The sequence below is a fragment of the Sander lucioperca genome, chromosome 2, assembly GCF_008315115.2.
Source record: "Sander lucioperca isolate FBNREF2018 chromosome 2, SLUC_FBN_1.2, whole genome shotgun sequence".
In the NCBI taxonomy this organism is placed as follows: Eukaryota; Metazoa; Chordata; class Actinopteri; order Perciformes; family Percidae; genus Sander; species Sander lucioperca.
In genome coordinates this window covers 20,939,326-20,957,921 of record NC_050174.1, presented here as the reverse complement: position 1 = coordinate 20,957,921, position 18,596 = coordinate 20,939,326, and the positions used below count along the sequence as shown (strand labels likewise).

The 18,596-nt window shown below is 41.1% G+C and overlaps 1 long non-coding RNA gene across 1 annotated transcript; it reads left to right on the top strand.

Annotated features, from left to right (window-relative positions):
- The first annotated feature begins 5,996 nt into the window (after positions 1-5,996).
- LOC116062800 lies at positions 5,997-7,165 on the top strand. Its single transcript, XR_004108102.2, has 3 exons — positions 5,997-6,083; positions 6,873-6,908; positions 7,013-7,165. It is a non-coding gene; the product is annotated as an uncharacterized LOC116062800 (long non-coding RNA).
- Positions 7,166-18,596: the final 11,431 nt, after the last annotated feature.

Sequence of the window (18,596 nt, the reverse complement as noted above, 5' to 3'; positions counted from 1 at the left end):
CAAAACCCCCCGAAATATCCCAGGGTTATCTGACATCACATCCAGCCAGCCAACTTCGTTTCACATAACAAGAGCCCATGGTGAAGCCCCAGATGTAGCTTCCTCCTCTGTCACTGGCCTGCTGCTGGATTTGTAAATCGGGTTGGTCCGGTCCGAGATCCTTTATCCTCTTTTTTTCTTCCAGCGAACGTCTTGTGGAAGTTTTTTTTTGTAAATCAGTGACATAATCATGCCATTATCTCTACAAAAGTGATTTGTGTGATCGTCAGCTTGCAAGGTTTGCAAGGCGGAGTGACGGTATCGCCTGCGCGAGTAGCGGCCAAGAGGGTAAAGTTGAATGACAGGTGTCGAGAATCAATCAGATTGGATAAAATAACATGTATCTAATTCTGATTTGCCAGGGATGCAGCGAGCTGCACCCGGAGGAGAATCTTTAAGAAACCAAATAGACCAGTTTCAGGTCACATGCTTGCTGAAAGTTTAAGGACTTACAAAGACATTCATTTGTCCAGAGTCCCTGCCTACGAAACCGCATGAAACATATTAAAACATAGAAAATAGTTAACCGATTAAAGCCAATTTTTATTAAATGCTGAGGCTCTTACTACCAGCCGGCACATCGTATGAGTAAACTATTTTTTTATTTCATTTTCATATAATTTTTGTGTTTAAGTATACGTTTATTTTTTCTGGAATTTGATGGGGGCGGCGCCCTAGCGCCCTTTATTAACAAGCCATCACTGCCTGCTTCAAAGCCTTCATTTGCGGGGCATCTCTGAAGACGTGACGCTCCCAGCTTGTTGGCTTTGCAACTGATGGGGCTGCTGCTATGATTAGCCAATACAGATGAGCAGCCACACTCCTTCGTGAGAATATCAACCCTAACCTGACCGGCATTCACTGTATGAACCACAAGTAAGGAACTTGTGGTTCATAATGTTGTGAAACACATTACAAAGGGATGCCATTTACAGAGTGTCATGGAGTCAGAGGTGACAGACTCAAAGTGCTCACCACTGTCTCCACACTCCCAGTGTCAACAAATGAGTGTAAAAGGGGATTTAGTGCAGTGAACCATATTCTCACAGACAAAAACAGAATGAATGTCTCCACGCTAAACAGCCTACTGTTGATTTCAGTAAATAGACCAAGGGTTGCCTCTTTCCCTGCCTGGAAATTTGCATACATGTGGGTAAAAGAGTGGTGACATGCCACAGATGACCCTTCCACAGGAGAGCAGAAAATGATGACTGAAGTCTGTTTTCTTAGTATGACGCATAGGCCTTCACTGTAGCCTATTTATTTTTATGTTTACACCACGTTGTGCTATTATTTTTTTTTTTATTGAATATTGAAGTTCATAAATATATGTTTTGACTGGCCTGGCTGAGTGGCACTTTCCATGGTTTTGAAAGGGGATTTCATTCTTGCATGTTTTATTTTGTTGCGCATGATTGTGTCTGCATGAGTAAGTTGAAGATAGGCTATTAAAGTAAAAATATTGAGGAGTTAAATAAGAAAAAAAGTATTCATATATTCCTACAAATGCCCTTACCCCTAACCCTAACTGTTCCTTAAACAGGAAAATCTAGAGTCCGATCTCCACGGTGGGAGGGACCGGTGTTGCATCACAAAAGTGTTACTCCTAAAATTCAAATTATTGATAATTATTTGGATACTAAACACCTTGTGGTGTTAACGTGAATGAGACAGCACAGACACCACACCCAACGCAAATGAACAATGACTCATCTCTATTACTTTCCAACGCTGTTTAAACAGGCATGGAGAATAACCCTTCCAACGGTTTATAAAGAACTAGTTAGCTAAGCCATTGTCTTTAGCATGGAGGTTAAGTTAGGGTGACCAGACGTCCCCGGTTTCCGGGGACAGTCCCCGGTTTCGGTGACCTGTCCCCGGCTGGAGCTGTCCCCGGAAATGTCCCCGGTTTTCACTGTGACTGACAGACCCGAAATTGGAATAAAAGAAAGAAAACATTGACCAAATGTATAGTCGCGCACCTACACGCGCAGGCTCAAGACAGCCAGAGCAAGCACTGCTCAGAGTTCAACTTCGGTAAAGTTAGAAAGATATTCACAGATTCGAACTTCCGGGATCAATTACTCTGCAGCATCTTTCCTACCGTAGTAAGTTAAACAACGAGCTACAAACTCATTTTCATCAAAACGAGCCATCCTCCAACCTGGAGAAATAACAGCAGTGAGACAGTAGTAAGACGAGTGCTTAGGGGCGGTCTACAAACTACAACACCGAAAAGAGATACAACAAAAATATTTATTTATTTAATGATTAAATAAGGTAGTGTCTCCAAACTTACCTCAATTATAACTTGTCTCCTGCTAGTTGTACTACAGCACTTACTTTTCAAAAATAGGCATATGTCTAATTTTGGGGAATATTTTTTGCCAAAAAATGTAACATGTCAAAATTACAGAGTCATGTCTCCAAAACTACTCCACACATAGAAGCTGGTTGTACTACAGCACTTACCTTTCAAAAAATAAGCATCTTGATAATTTTGGGCAATATTGTTTTGCCAAAAACATTTAATATTTGAATAATTAAATAGAGTTGTGTCTCTAAACTTCCCTCACATATAATTAGTCTTCTGCTGGTTATACTACATCACTTACTTTTCAAAAATAGGCATATGCATATTTTGGGGGAGTATTTTTTGCCATAATTTTTTTTTTTATAGATGTCATAACTACAAAGAGGCATGTCTCCAAAACTACTCCACACATAGAACACCTCCTGCTTGTTGTCTGAATTTCTTTTCAAAGTGCACCAGATTGAGGCATTTAAATGTTAAAATAGACAAAATTTTCTTACAGGAGAGCATGCCCATGGAACCCTATAGGGGGGCTTGTGCCCCAGTGCAGCTCTAGGTCTAGTGACGCCCCTGGGGCAGTGTCCCCGTTTTAAGTTTACAAAGATAAAAACATTACCTGTTTTGGAGGTATTTACGCTTCTGACCTGAAAATGTCCCCGGATTTTGTCTCAGAAATCTGGTCACCTTAGGTTAAGTGGTTGCCAGCTTGTCCAGACAATTTATGGCACTAAGGGGGGGAACGACTAGTAGGCCTATTGAAGTCATTTCAGTGTAGGAACTGTGGCCCAACACTGATAACACATGCACAATCAACATTATCTTTCAGGAAGTTACCCTGGGTAAATACATGACATGCATGACCACTTTTCAATCAGCACTTCTTCATTTATTCTAGTGTCTAGAATGAGATTATCTGCTGTTTGGATTAGCTTGCTTTAATACAAACATTGCTAACATTATTTAGCATAAAAACAAATACTGTGAACATCAAACCATGAAACACATCACATTATGAAGGATGAGGTCACATAACAAAGCATCAAGGCAGTCTTATGTCTGTAGATACGTCAACGTATCTACAGACAGTAGACAACGTCTTGGTTTGCTTAATTTAGAAAATAAATAATTACACTTTAATGAAAGCACTTTGCTTGGATGTGGTTGTACTTCCCATGTGTCATGTCTTGTTTGTCTTCCTGCCTTGTGTGTTTTCCCACATTTGTGATTGTCTGCCCCACCCAGATGTGTTTTACCTGTTTATTTTTGCCCTCATGTCACCCGTCTCTCGTTACAACCGCTGCTGCCCCGTCGAGTCTGTGTGCTGCCTTTGTCTGGTGTTATTTCTTTGTCGTACTTTGTGTTTAGATGTTTTGTTTCTAGGGTTCACTTTCCTAGTGTTCCTGGTTTTTCCCTGTCATTTGGATTTACTGCTTTTGTTCCCGGCTCCTAGTGTTATCTTCCAGTATTTTGTATTACTAGCACTTTTGGATTTCTTTGGATTAAGCTGTATTTTATTAAATGTACAATATGTAACTTTCTGCCGCTAGGGGTCTCTCAACCAAAAACATGGATGGTAAACACAGACGTTTGATGACATTGGGAAATTGCGTGGTAGTATGGGAGTTTTTATTGCTAAACACTATCGTTTTTTGCTAAACATTATCGTTGATTAGAAGATCTGTTCACGGACGAGTTTACCCATTCAAGTTTATTCACGGTACGTTTAGTAACGTTTATTCATGTCATGCTTATAAAATAGCTGCAGTTTCCCCAACATAATTACGTTTTTCTTGATTCAATCTGTATTGGCAGCTAGCTGACCAGTTAGCTAGTGAGCCAGCAAGCTAACATTAGTGGCTAACGTTAGCAGGTTCTAGCTGCTGGCTAATCATTAGCCAGGCTAATGATTAGCCAGCAGCTGAAACCACACTATCACAGTATATTTCACATGCCAATGTCACCTTTTGGATTTTAGCGGGCAGACGGGGTTTGTTGTAACGCTAGCTAGCAACTCAACGAGGCTGAGAGACGGGTGTGGGTGGTAATTGCAGGAGGAATCTCCGCGACGGCGATGATGTTCAATTGCTGTTGTCAGCAGTATGAGAACATCTCCCAGCTGCCAGATCTCCCCCTTTACTTTTCTATAATCTTAACTATTTGTTTTGTTGCTTAACACACCTTTTGTCGGGTTAATTTAGCTAGCTAACTGTAAAGACAGCGAAACGCGAAGGGGGGAGAAATTCGGCAGGAAGGAGATTTACGGTACAAACACCGGCAGCTAACATTATGGATGGCCGATGTTGTGACTAGGGTGCCTGGGTCTGCCATTCTCTGTTTCCTGATGCTTCATTAAACTGCCGTTAGCGTCGTAAGCACATGGCACCGGCTGAGGCTAACGGTAACTAGCTATTGCTACATGTCCCGGCTGTGTTGTCAGCTATCATCCCGAATGAAGTCTCTTTGTGCCGGGGGAGTGAGGCAGGCAGAGCGGGGTGTGCTAGCTGGCTAAATTAGTATTAGATTAATCGTCTATCTATACAGCTAACGTTAACGTTACTAGTGAACATATTCGTGGGTTAGCGCAGTGCTGCTTTTATCCATGGTTAAAACAATCATACTACTAATAACTTTATGAGCGTGATGAACGATATTGTAACCCTATAATGTTATCCACCAAGCATTAGCTAGCATTAATGTTAGCTACTTGTCAACCAACACATACATTGTAGTAACATTAAACTGGATTAATATTGACATGTATCAATAAATAAGGTTTCTGCTGTATTACTGTGTTGCAAAGTGGCATGTAATTAATCACAAAATGATGCCTTTGGCAAAAAAAGCAGTGTTACAAGTATTTTTTCTGTGACATTGTATGATTTACAATTACTCTCAAACGTAGCATCTGGGTGCCCGTGTTTTGACGGAAGTTACGAGTAACTAGATGGTGAAAGGTTATATGACGCCACTGACGGGCGACTAAATGAAACGTGACATGCCTGAAAATAAAATAACAGATTTCTCTGGGTTTGCCATTTGGTGGAAACATTTGGGATAGTGTAACTACACAACTCAAAAAAATATATTAGGTATGGTCGTTTCTAGACATTTTAATGCAGAAAAGTTACATATTGTACCTTTAAAGCTCGCCTTTTGTTCCATCAAACCTGCGTGCCTCGTCTCTTGCACTTGAGTCCATACTAGCTTTCATCAAACTGTGACACTGGGAGCCAAAAGCTTGCAGATGGAAGGAGGGAAAGGGGAGGAGTGGGAACAGGGAGCCGGGAGCTATGGCCGGTAGCTGAGAGGTCAGGCTGAGATGTGGGAGTCAATAAAGAAAAAGGAGTAATTAGAGAGCCATCTTCGTGACATTGAAGACTGGCTTAAAGCTCAACATACCTCGCTAAACCACTAATCTGGCTTTGTGGTACACACCTCTATTGAACATTCTTTGATCAACAACAATTTTAAGAATTAGTAATTGATGAGTTGCTTTGGTGCTGCAGCTTTTGTACTTTGCACTCTATGGTTCAGAACTACAGAGGTTCCGTACTCTGTAGTTTTGGCTGAAAAAAAGGCAAGAAAGAGGAAGTGCTCCAGGAAGGACAAGCAGTGTGAAGTCTTCTTTGTACCGCAGTATTAAGTTCAGTTTTCTGTCGTTCTGTCACTGATAAATGAGACAGAGCAGCCATGGGGAGCAAACAGAGAAAAATTTGCCATTTGGCCATGGGTAAGACCAATATTACCAAATTGTATTTGGAAAGCAGCTTTTGTAAAGTCTAGCAGCTGTATGGTATGGTATAGACATGAAGTCTCTTGAGACTAACTTACAACTTCAGTTTTTCAGTATAAAGGTCCTTCTCTTTACTTAAAGGTGCTGTAAATGACATTCAGAACATTAATATAGAAGTAAACGGTTATTTGCTATGTGAAGATATAAAGGCATCCTAAGCAGAGAATGAATTCACATTCCTTCTGTGCCTGTTGTTATCCGAGCGTCTCTGTTCTTTGATAAATATATCCTTTCATATCATAATCATGATTCGATAGCTTTTTTGGTCGTGCGTGCATGTTAGTCCATGTGAGTCCCTCCCTTTGAAACAGTTGAATGGGCAGAAAAATGTGTTGCTAGAAACTGAATTTAAATCATTTATGTTATGTACATGTTCATGTAAACTGAACCTCAGTAGCATAATTTTAAATTTAATTTGTTTGGAAGTAAAGTCCAATAAACTTGAAACGGAATGTTATATGAAATTGAGTTCAATATAATTGAATAATAGAAAATGTTACTCTCTATGCTTTCACATTCAGTTTACTGAGACACATCCGGTCGTTGATGAAGGGCAATAAAGTGCCATTTCACACAACTCCGGTCCGTGTATAAACATATCCACCATGGATACTTTGTTTATTGGATTAAATCCAAAGTGGCAGAAACACAACCTTCCGCAAACTTTATGTCTTAAAGCTTGTTGAATTTATGTGCCTTACCATTTTTCTCTCTTTCTCTCTATAGTCTATTTTCTCTTGAGTTCAACTTCACCTGCTGCAGGTCAGTCAAGTCTATGGTGTAATGCATACAATCCTTATAGTTTTCAGTTTACATTCTTTGCAAAATACTTAAATATTGTATGTTATTTCTTATGTGTCTGACAGATGGTCAGATCAGATTAGCTGGGTCTGGGTCTACTCTGTGCTCTGGAAGAGTTGAAATCTATCACAACAACATCTGGGGAACAGTCTGTGATGATGGTTGGGACTTAAACGATGCTGAGGTGGTTTGCAGAGAGTTGGGCTGTGGTACGGCAATGAATGCCACTCAGTCAGCCTCTTTTGGTAAAGGAACCGGAGAAATCTGGCTTGATAATGTGGCCTGTTCAGGAAATGAGAGGTCTCTAACTCAGTGTAAGCACAGAGGATTTGGGACACACAAATGTGGACATGGACAGGATGCTGGTGTTGTCTGTTCAGGTGAGTAAACCTTTGGATAAAGTGTTTTAAATAAATGTATCCTTTGTATAGACAGCTCTGTCACTCAGATGCAGTGATGGTGATGGTGATCAGGCTTTTGCGGTTGCTTCCCCGAGACTCTGGAACAAGTTACCCCCTGATATTCGGACGATTACAGATGTAGCTCTTTTTAGGTCCAAACTCAAAACTTATTTGTTTAGAATGGCTTTTAATACCTAGTAGTGGTGTGACAATTTCGCTCTCCTGTTTCTATGTAACCTTTTCTGATTTCACCGTTTGCTATGTTTCATTCTTTTATTGTATGATATGTTGTATGATATGTGTTTTACTCTTGGTTTCTGATGTGAAGCCCTCTGAATACCTGCTGGTAACTGTAAAGTGCAATATAAATTAGAGATGCACCGATTGACCGGCTGGTGACCGGAATTGGCCGATTTTCACGTCATCGGCCATGACCGGCGACCTGCCGGTCAGTCTGACCTATGCCGATTTTATGCCAGTCAAATTCACTCGGGAGGCACATGATTTACATCGCGCAACATCAGCACCACATGTGTACATGCAGGTTTTCCGCTATATGCATGTAGTAGCGCCGCACTGCCGCTCAATCAGCTGTTTATGAAATGTCATAAAGTCGTAATTATACACGGCTAGGCAAAGCCGTCTGCTCTACTGATCTCAGGCGAACAGTCAGCCGCTCTCACTCTCTCCCCTCTGAGGCTGAAATGACTGAACATGAAACATGAAAACCACACTCACGCGGGTCCCGTGAAATATGACAGCTGCAGTTTATCGGAAAATAGCGTTGGGCACACTGACTTTGATGAATTTACTGTTTATCAGACCCCAGCTGAGACAAGAAGCTAACGTTAGCGAACGCTACGGTCCCTCTGCCTCTTACCGGCCGCTGTGTAAAAAAAAAGAGACGCTGTATTCCTCCGACACGCTGTATTAACGTTAGTGTTTAAAACGCTTTCCAGGTTAGTGTGAATGCATAGCGCTCAAAACCAACATTAAAAACCTACCGCCGGTAGCTAATGTTAGCAGCAGATAAGCCTGTTGACAGCAACTGTATTGTTCATATTTATGCACAATGACAAATAAAGCAAACTTAAACTTTAACTTAAACTTTAGCTAAAAAAGGAACTACACGCTGTTTTCAGGTAACGTTACTGTTGACGTTCAAACAGGCCTTTGTGTGTTTTCAGAAATATCTTTATACTGCAAGGCTATATTTATTTTATTTTTATTAGTTATTAGGGCCCGAGCGCCGACAGCGGCGAAGGCCCTATTGGAACTGAAAGAATTATTTTCTGCAAATGAATTGGCTTTTTGAGGGGCTTAACATATTCAAAAACTAACCAAAATTGGCGGTTGCATCAAGTCTGGTGGAACTTTACGTATTTTAAGGGTTTCGGGAATAGGTGCACAAAAATGGCTCGCTAGTGCCCCCTACAAAGTTAAAGAAATTGAGCCCCTGCAGTGCGTTTAACGTAGACTCACGAAGGTTGGTACACATATGTAACATGTCAAGATGTACAAAAGACGTCATTGGAGCCATACCCTAAACCCAACAGGAAGTCCACCATTTTGATTTCAAAGTTTGAAATTAGTGCGATTTTGGCCATTTCCACATGTCGTACTTTAACGAACTCCTTTTAGAGATTTCATCCGATCAACTTCAAATTCGGTCTGTGCCATCTTAAGACATTAAAGATGAAACGTTGTTAAAAGAAAAACTTTTCGTCATAGGGCGTGGCCGTGGCAGGGCGGCAATTTTGTGCGTTTCGCCATTAAAACAGGAAGTGGGTGTAACTTGAGTGTACATTGTCCAGTTGGCTCGAAACCTTTCAGGTTTCATAAGAGTCCAACCCTGAGGACAAATAAAGGCCGAAATTTACTTAAAGTCATAGCACCCCCTAGTGGCAACAGGAAGTAGGCCTAAAAGTGAAGGTGCTATACTTTAACGAACTCCTCCTAGAGATCATAGAGGACTTCAAATTTTGTCTGTATCATCTCAACACCTTAAAGATGAAAAGTTATTAAAAGAAAAACTTTTCGTCAAACGGTGTGGGCGTGGCGTGGCGGCCATTTTGAGTATTTAGCGATGAACAAAGCAATAGTTGTAACTTGAGTGTACGTTGTCGTATCTGCCCGAAATTTCTCACGATTGACAAGGGTCCAGGTCTGAGGACATCTACAGGCCAATATTTACTTTTGGTCATAGCGCAATTCCTGGCAACAGGAAATGCGCCTCATATGACAAACATCATCCGATTTACAAGAAACTTATAATGTGTGGACGACATGTGATACTGAGTAGTAGTGTGCTGTGGTTACTATACTTTAACCACGCCCGCTTACTCAGGCCACGCCCCCTTTAATAACATTTGAACCGTTTCAGGTAGAGTCTTGTGTGAGGTGTCATTGAACTCAGCAGAGAGTTCCTTCTTCAATGGTGATGGTTTGGCCTGCCCCTTATGCTTAAGCCACGCCCCTTTCATAACATTTGAACCGTTTAAGGTAGACCCTTGTGTGAGGTATCATTGAACTCAGCAGAGACTTCCTTCTTCAATGGTGATGGTTTGGCCCGCCCCCTATGTTTAAGCCATGCCCCCTTTCATAAATGCTGACCCATCTAAGGTAGAGTCTTGTGTGAGGTATCATTGAACTCAGAACAGAGTTCCCTTTTAATTGGTGATGGTTTGACCTGCCCCCTATAATTTAGCCACGCCTCTTTTCACAGCTAATGAACTGTATGACGTAGACCCTTGTGTGAGGTATCATTGAACTCAGCACAGAGTTCCTTTTTAATTTTAATTAATCGCCCCCTATAGTTTAGCCACGCCTCTTTTCATAGCTAATGAACTGTATGACGTAGAGTCTTGTGTGAGGTATCGTTGAACTCAGCAGGGAGTTCCCTTTTCATCGGTGACGATTTGCAGTGTCTGAGTGCCGCGCAAATGCACGGTCGCAAGGAGCGATGTCCGCCAGTAACCCTGACACGCGCAGAGGCGCGAGGGCCCATCCATCGCTGCTTGCAGCTTTAATTTATATATTATTTTCTTGCCATTACCTGTTTTCCCTGTTTTCATACATACAGAAGTTTAGTTTGCTTAATATATCAATTTTTTTTGTTGGATATTGGATGTGAAAAGAAGGAAATGGTTCTTCCATAACATTGCACTTTAGATGTGTGTGAATTACCCCCACCAGTAGTAATTTATATAGTTCTATTTTATAGTGATCGATTATCTTTTCAAAAAATATTCTATGTTCTATGAGAAATGGTAAATTTTCTATTAAAGAAAAGACAGAAAATAAGTATTTGTTTGTGTTGTAAAGTGGTTAGAAAAAATGAAATCGGAATCGGCTAAAATCGATATCGGCTGGTCAAACTCAATGAAAAATCGGAAATCGGAATCGGCCTAAAAATTGTAATCGGTGCATCTCTAATATAAGTAAATGTTGATTGATTGATTGATTGATGGAAAAGAGCTGGTAACCACAGCACACTTTTAGAATTAGAAAGTAGAACAAGTGTGAAATGTTGCTAACACACCAGAAACTGTTACTTTAAGTGTAATGTAAGTGAAGCAGTGTATCAAGTGCTTGATCACTATCATACTCAGTCTTGGAAGGAGTGTAAAGCATGTAAATTAGTCATAACTTTTGCCAAATGTGTTTAACAAAGATGGTTTCTGTCATGACTAAAGGAAGACCCCCACCCCCCAGCAATGGTTTATCTTCTGTGTTCTCTGCCTAGGTGTCAGATTGTCTGGGTCTACTCTGTGTTCTGGGCGAGTTGAAATATATTACAACAACACCTGGGGAACAGTCTGTGATGATGGTTGGGACTTAAACGATGCTGAGGTGGTTTGCAGAGAGTTGGGCTGTGGTACGGCACTGAGTGCCCCTCATTCAGCCAGCTTTGGTAATGGAACCGGAGAAATCTGGCTTGATGAGGTGGCCTGTTCAGGAAGTGAGAGGTCTGTAACTCTGTGTCAGCACAGAGGATTTGGGACACACGACTGTGGACATGGAAAGGATGCAGGTGTGGTCTGTTCAGGTGAGAAAGATTGTGTAATGTTTTTTTTAAAGCCAGTTAGGTTCTGCTAGCTCAAAGTACCCTGAATGTCCATACAATGTCATCCAAATGTGTCAAGATGTTTTATTTAAGACCAAAAATGCCAACCTCATGGTTGTGCTAGAGGTCAAGTCAGGGGAAAACCGTGAATTGGCATTCCCTGCCATTCCAGTGAGCAGGGCCTGCTGCATGCTAGCTCATTCCCCGGCCGTGGCCCACTTGAATGGTAGGGACATATTTAATGTTATTAATTACACCTACTTGCCCTTCAATGAAAATGTCAAAATTGTTGCTGTGAGATAAGGGCCTATTGCCATCCATAGAGCAATGCTGTGGCTAAAATACATCAGATACAAAAGCGAAAACACAAACATTAGGAGAAAAGCATTCAAAATTCAAAATGCTTAAAATATCAAAGTCTATACATGAGTAAATTAAAACATCAAGAGAAATGTTCTCAAAATAAGAAAGAGACGCAAATGCTTAAATACAAAACATGCATATATGGCTCTTCTACCCAAATCCTGTTGTAAATTATTTTCATTTTGAAACATTTTATGTACATCATACAATTTCCCACTCTTGACATAAATGGGACAAAATTGCACACCATATGCAGGGAGACAAGCATATAATCAGGTGGTATTGGAAGTGTTCAGCTTGTGTTGCACCCTTTCACATGAGACTGCTTTCACAGCTTAAACTCTGGTTGTCTTTTTCAAATATCAGTGGAAGAGAAATAAGATTTGAAAAACACGCATATGAACCTGATGAAGTTGTGCAATTGGGGAAAGGCCCATAGAACATAAACACTGCCTCTTTACAGTAATTTAGCTTTACTGGTATAAATATGGTTTCTCTAAAAAAAACAAAAGACCAGTAAATTCTCAAATCTTTAAAGTTCTTATTAAACACCATGACGGCTTTTAAATCTGTACTATTTATTGGATGTTCCATCAGTCAGAGTTCCCATTATACCTCCTCATTATATTGTTGTTTTATGTTTCAGCACTCCTCCCAAAGCCCAGCATCTCTATGAATCCTGCTGCTGAGGTTACCTGGGGTCAGAACGTCGGCATCACTTGTTCTGTCTCAACTCAAACTCAACAGATTTTAAGTCCAACATTTATTTTGAAAAAGGCTTCAAGTTCAGTTGAAGAGACCCAAACAACAAGTACCAACTCTGCTACCTTCAACATGCCTGAAGTCAACTTTGACAATGAAGGAGCCTACCAGTGTCAGTATAAGATAACAGTTGCAGGTCAAGACTTCACCTCCTCAAGTGACTCTGTCAGCCTTTCTGTTACTGGTAAGGAAATCAGTCAATTCCCCGAAAATTGATGTTTAAACATTTTGTTTGCAAAGTTATTGGCTCTCTTGTTGAGAGTTATATGAGGAGACACCTGTGCGTGGTATCAATTTTCTCATCTAACTTCTGCAAGAAACAAAAAAATATATTAATTAAGCAATTCAGCCAACCTATAAAACAACAAGGGAATTTCCCCAGTGTGGGATTAATACAGTCTATATTATCTTATCTTAAAACTGAAAAATATATCTCAGAGCAAGGTAATATATTTTTTAGGGGTGTATGATTCAGAAAATGTCACGATTTGATTTTTAGGCTCCCGATTCGATTCAATATTGATTTTCTATTCAAAAACGATTCACAGTATGTAAATGTACACATACTTTACTTTTACTTTTCCCATGTGATTGCAGTAGACATACAATTTAAAAGAAAAGAAACACAAAAAATAAATGTAGTTTGATATTACTTCATATGTCTTCATACAAAAATAAAAACTTTTGCAACTAAAAACTGCAAAAGTGCCAAGCTTTGGCCAGCTTTTAAATACATTTAATTCAAGAATAAAGAGCTTTTACATGTAGCTTTAAAGTGCTGTACTCAGATCAAACAAGAAATACTGCTAAATGTGGTTTAAGGAGTACTTCAGCTACCAGGTTGACTGTTGAAATGTGAACTCGACTGGGCACATTGAACTGCCTAAAATTAGGCCCTTTCTTTTTAAAACTGTGGCAACTACAGTCCATTCAACAGAACTTTTGTGATGTGTCAGAATCACATAATGGATACACATTTAGGTGTGTGTGTGTGTGTGTGTGTGTGTGTGTGTGTGTGTGTGTGTGTGTGTGTGTGTGTGTAACCAGTTCATAGTCCACCACTGGCTGGAATCTGTACATTCTTTTGCAGAAACAGAAGCTCATCTATGTGTTTTGGAGTTTGCATGCTGCGCTGTGCAGTTACGATGTCTCCAGCAGTTGAGAACACTCTCTCTGATGCAACGCTAGTACCAGGGATGCACAAATAGCGCTTAGCTAACTTAGCCAGGAGGGGAAAGACAGTCTCATGGCTCCCCCACCAGATGAGGGGGTCTTCTGAGAGTGATAATTGGGAGGTTTCCAGATACTTTTTCATCTCCTCCTCAGCTCTGGTGTTTGAGGATTTAGGGACTGCCCCGGCATAACTGAATGTCTTGCCTAACAGGCTCTCCAGTGAAGTAGATCTTCTTTTCCTTTCTTACCTTCATCATTCTCAGCATAATCCTTAGGCCCCAACCCCACCTCTTGCTGCAGTGAAAGATCAGAAAATAAATCACAATCAACAAATAAGCCTCATATTTGAATTCCAAGTTAAGTGTTATTATCCCTTGTAACAACTAGGTCCCACTACAAGATATTAAGATAAAATGGAATACATCTGAAATATTGGTGCATCTCTCCACAAGTAACATTCATCACATGCACAAACACAATGTCTATGGTTGTGCTAATTAAATCTGTATTTTAAGCAATTATGTAGTCAAACACATAATTGTGATATAATACAGCTTTACAACATTGTTTTACATGTTTTATTGTTAATATAGAAATAGTTAGCCTACCTCAAGTGCTGCAGCTTCAGCTTTTACTTTGGATTGTATGTCATTCTTTCCAGCTCTCAGCGAAGGCGGTCGCTTTTTCTCCCTCTCCCTCCCAGGCCTACCCTGCTTGCTATCTTGTCTTGTGTCTGCTGTTAACTTTTTAGAGACTCTCCCTGCAAGGCTCTACAAATACCTAAAAATCATGGAATTGATTAACTGGTCTCTCAACGCAATTGTCACTGTATTCTCGAGGAGGAGCACTGGTTCGGGTGAGCCAGCATGTTCTGACGGGACGTTTGCTGCGGGGTACACGATGGACGGCTGGGAGAAACGGCGTGTCGTGTGTCTCTCTGCTCTTTCCGTGGAGGACGTTGAGGATATCTACCTATTTGGAACCCTGATAACTGGAATGTTGCTGATTGGAGGATGCTTCGCTCTGGTTTATCGAAGCATTGGAAAGACTTTGGTAGCTGTCCAAAGCCCAAGGAAGCTGCCTGGCCTGACTAAAGCTGTCGGAAAAGCGATCAGTTTGCAAACTGGGACTATTAATCGCGTGATGGAAAACAACATGGTAATGATGACCCGCGGCTTGGTTACCATCATGAGGAAGGTCATGGATTTGGAAAGAAAAATTGACCAGTTGAACAGTGTGTAGTTGGACAATAGAATGAATGTTTAAATTAGAGCAGCCATTCGCGTAGACATAACAAATTTAATCTTTCGGCTCCCTTATCCTGAACGGCCTTGCCAAGGCCGTATCTTGGAACAAACAGTCACCCTGTTGGGGCTCTGCAAGCGAGACGCTCTTGGTTCCTCCCCCGTCTTCCCCACTGCCTGCTGATTGTCGTATCGGTTCTGGACTGTTCAAGGGTGTCACCATGGCAACGTGCTGTGTTTTCGCTATAACATTCTGCGGACTGGGTCACTAGTGGGACTGCCGGGCTGTGCGTTTCTCAGCAGGCCAAACTCCCCCAACCTACCCTCTCCCCAGTCCAACGCCTTCGCAGCCAAATGTGCAACTGTACATTTATGTTATGTTATGTTATGTTATGTTCAGCAGTGCAAATGTACTGTTTGTGTGCCTATGTGCTGAGGTGTTTTTTTTCCTGTTCCCACACTGTTCTTATCTTTATGAGGACAGTCTGAGAGTTGCTTTTTTTTTCCCCTCTCCTCTCCTCATGTGATGCTGTATTCTCCCTGCGAGAGTTAAGTGAGAGTTGTTTTGGCGCCGCATATATGGCGACTCGGTGTGTCTGTGCATGTTGCTTTAATGTGACATGCACCTACAGCACCAGGACAAATTCCTTGTGTGTGTAAACGTACTTGGCAATAAAGCTTTTTCTGATTCTGATTCTGATGCTGCTTATCTTGGGAGAGAAATGGAAGGGCTTTAAATCTTGGGTCCAAAGTAGAAGCTGTATAGAGGATATTTTCCTCAGCCATAGTCGAGTATCTGTTTGACAGATCTTCGTGAATGGCCTGTTTGATTTCTCTGACAATTTGAGTTTCACCACTGAAGCCTGTTTCTGTGTCGTGGAGTAACTGCATGCAATAGAGCAATCACGGACAAAGTCGGTGTGCTATCCTCACACATGATGACTCCTTTATTGGTTTCAGGGTCACAGCCATTTCTTCAGCATTGTTGACATCAGCTTCGCTCAGGGTACAGACATCTGTTCCATGGTTTCTCACCTCGGGAGAGAGAAGCACGAGAATGGCTGGTTGTTGCTCGAGGAATCTTTCAATCACATCGAAGGCACTATTCCATCTAGTAGCCACGTCCGTCTTTAACTTGTCAGGTGGCAGTTCGAGTAGCTTCTGTTTCTGCTCAAGAACGTGACTTCAAAAATCCAGTGATTCTCCTAATCCTCCCCAGCAAACGTGACGCAGTCGGCAGTTTCAGAGCTCTCTGAGTGGCGAGGTTAATGGTGTGTGCGAAACACTTAACGTGCTTGAAGTTGCCCAATTGCGTAGCAGCTACCATGTTGGCAGCATTATCTGTAACGATGACTAGGTCGGAGGTTGTGAGATGCCATTCCTGAGCAATAGTCTGAAACATCTCATTCATATGTGGTCCTGTGTGGCTCTCATGCACTGCACGAGTTTGCAAAACATGAGTCTCAAGTTGCCAACAATCGGTGATAAAGTGAGCGGTAAAGGTGACATAAGATTGAACTGCTCTTGATGTCCAGGCATCACAGGTTAAGGCAACTCGTATTGCTTTCTCCAAGCCCCCCCATGACCTGTTCCATTGTCTCTTCATATTTGCGGTGTCGCTTTTTTGGTAAAATGGCGACAGAATGGTATAGTATACCTAGGCTCAGTTATGTGCATCATATATTGAAAGCCTTCATTGTTTACCATGCTGTAGGGGTGCAAATCATTTGAAATGCAATAGGCTATGGATTGAGTTATTTTCTTTGCCCGTTCAGAGATCGGTGGGAGTTTAGAGCATTGAAAGAGAGTGCGTTGGTTGACTGGCACGTTAGGAGGAGGTACTTTAGGTTGCTGTTCATCCACGTCTTTAATGTTAATCTGTGGGTGATGCCGTACCATGTGAGTTCTCAAGTTTGTGGTGTTTCCAAAATTACTTAACTTTCGCTTTGCAAAGCCTGCATATAGCATGATTCCTATCAAGGTCCGTCTTCCCCTTGAGGTTATAAAAGCCGAAATGTGTCCAAACTCTCGCCTTTAATGAGGATGGAGCAGGCTGAATAATTCTTTCTGTGATGTCTGCCATTGTTTGCGCCGACTAAACTAGCTACTTCTGCTGCACTCGTTCTTCTTCTGATTATGACAAGAGTGCCCAGGCGTCAGTGTGAATTCAACGCAGCGCAATATCGGAATGGCTAGGTAATGTCATTTCAGAACAATAGTGTCAAAACGAAAAGAAAAAAAAATATGAATAGATTTTTTGAATTCTATGAATCGATTTAGAATCGGTAGAGCTTGAATCTCAATTCAAATTTGAATCGATTTTTTTGCACACCCCGAATATTTTTCACTCTAAAATTTTATTTTTTTCAGTGAGCCTCCCAAAAGAAGTTTGTTAATGTACAGTGCCTTAGGAAAAGGCAATGATATATATATTATGCTTTGACTATGAGTCACAGTAGATATCCTCAGGTCTGGACTCTATTCAAGCATGAGTAATTTCAGGCAGAATGGACAATGTACATTTGAGTTGCAACAACTTCTCGTTTTATAGCAAAACATGCAAAATGGTTGCCATGCCATGTCACACTGTTAGACGAAAATTCAAGCTTTTAATAACTTTCCATCATTAAGGTCTTTGGATTGTACAGACTTTTTTTTAAAGTTGATCTGGTCAAATCTGTAGGATGATTTCTTTAAAGCTATAGTGCATAGTTTCTGTCGCCCCCATGAAAAATTCTAAGTAATGATAAAAATACTGTCAACAATAGGTTAGGTAGCTGGCTACAGAGCTCCATGAGCTGTCGGTCGTATGTGTTGAACCCCTAATAATCTAATAAACGATAAACAACAATAAACTGTTTACACATCCACACGACTATTGGCTATGGAGCCAATTGGTCACGCCTGAGCCCAAGCCAAATTTCAATATTTCAGTAGTCTCCCAACATATTCTTTTGAACAGGTTTGTATGATATTGTATGAAAATGTATGACTACCAATTCATATGATATCCTACGAAATTAGGCGACCGCTGGCCGTCGCTTCATGCGGCTACAGAGCTCTGTGATCTGTCGCTCGTATCAGCGGCAGTTGGTAGTTAAGTTTATCCAACAATAGGTTACTGGTAGCCAGCTACAGAGCTGCGTGAGCTGTCGGTCTTATGAGCGGACATTACATTTAAGTTTAGCCAACCATACGGGGGCACCATGTCGTGACGACATTTAATTTTAAGCACTAAAACAAGTAGTTATGTTTATGAAAAAAAACATGGTTTTGGATTAAAACACTCTCGAAAAACAGACACACGTTTCCTGGGTGAAAGTGTTTTGTTTTATGACCCACCCATCCACCCTGACCTTCTCCATATGTGGCTCACAGCATTCTTATACAGCAACACGCAATAGGGTCCATGCAACAAAGAATATGGAATACATAAGAATTACAGTGCTTAACTTTTCAAAGCTATATGTACGAATGATTCATGAGAACAGCCTCTACTGTGAGTCGGTCGTATCAGCAGCCGTTGCCAGTTGAGTTTAGCCGACAAAAGGTGACTTTGAGCCAGGTACAGAGCTCCTCCAGATGACAGTCCTTTCAGGGGCAGTAAAGTTTAGCCGACAAAAGGTAAGTGTCATACGGC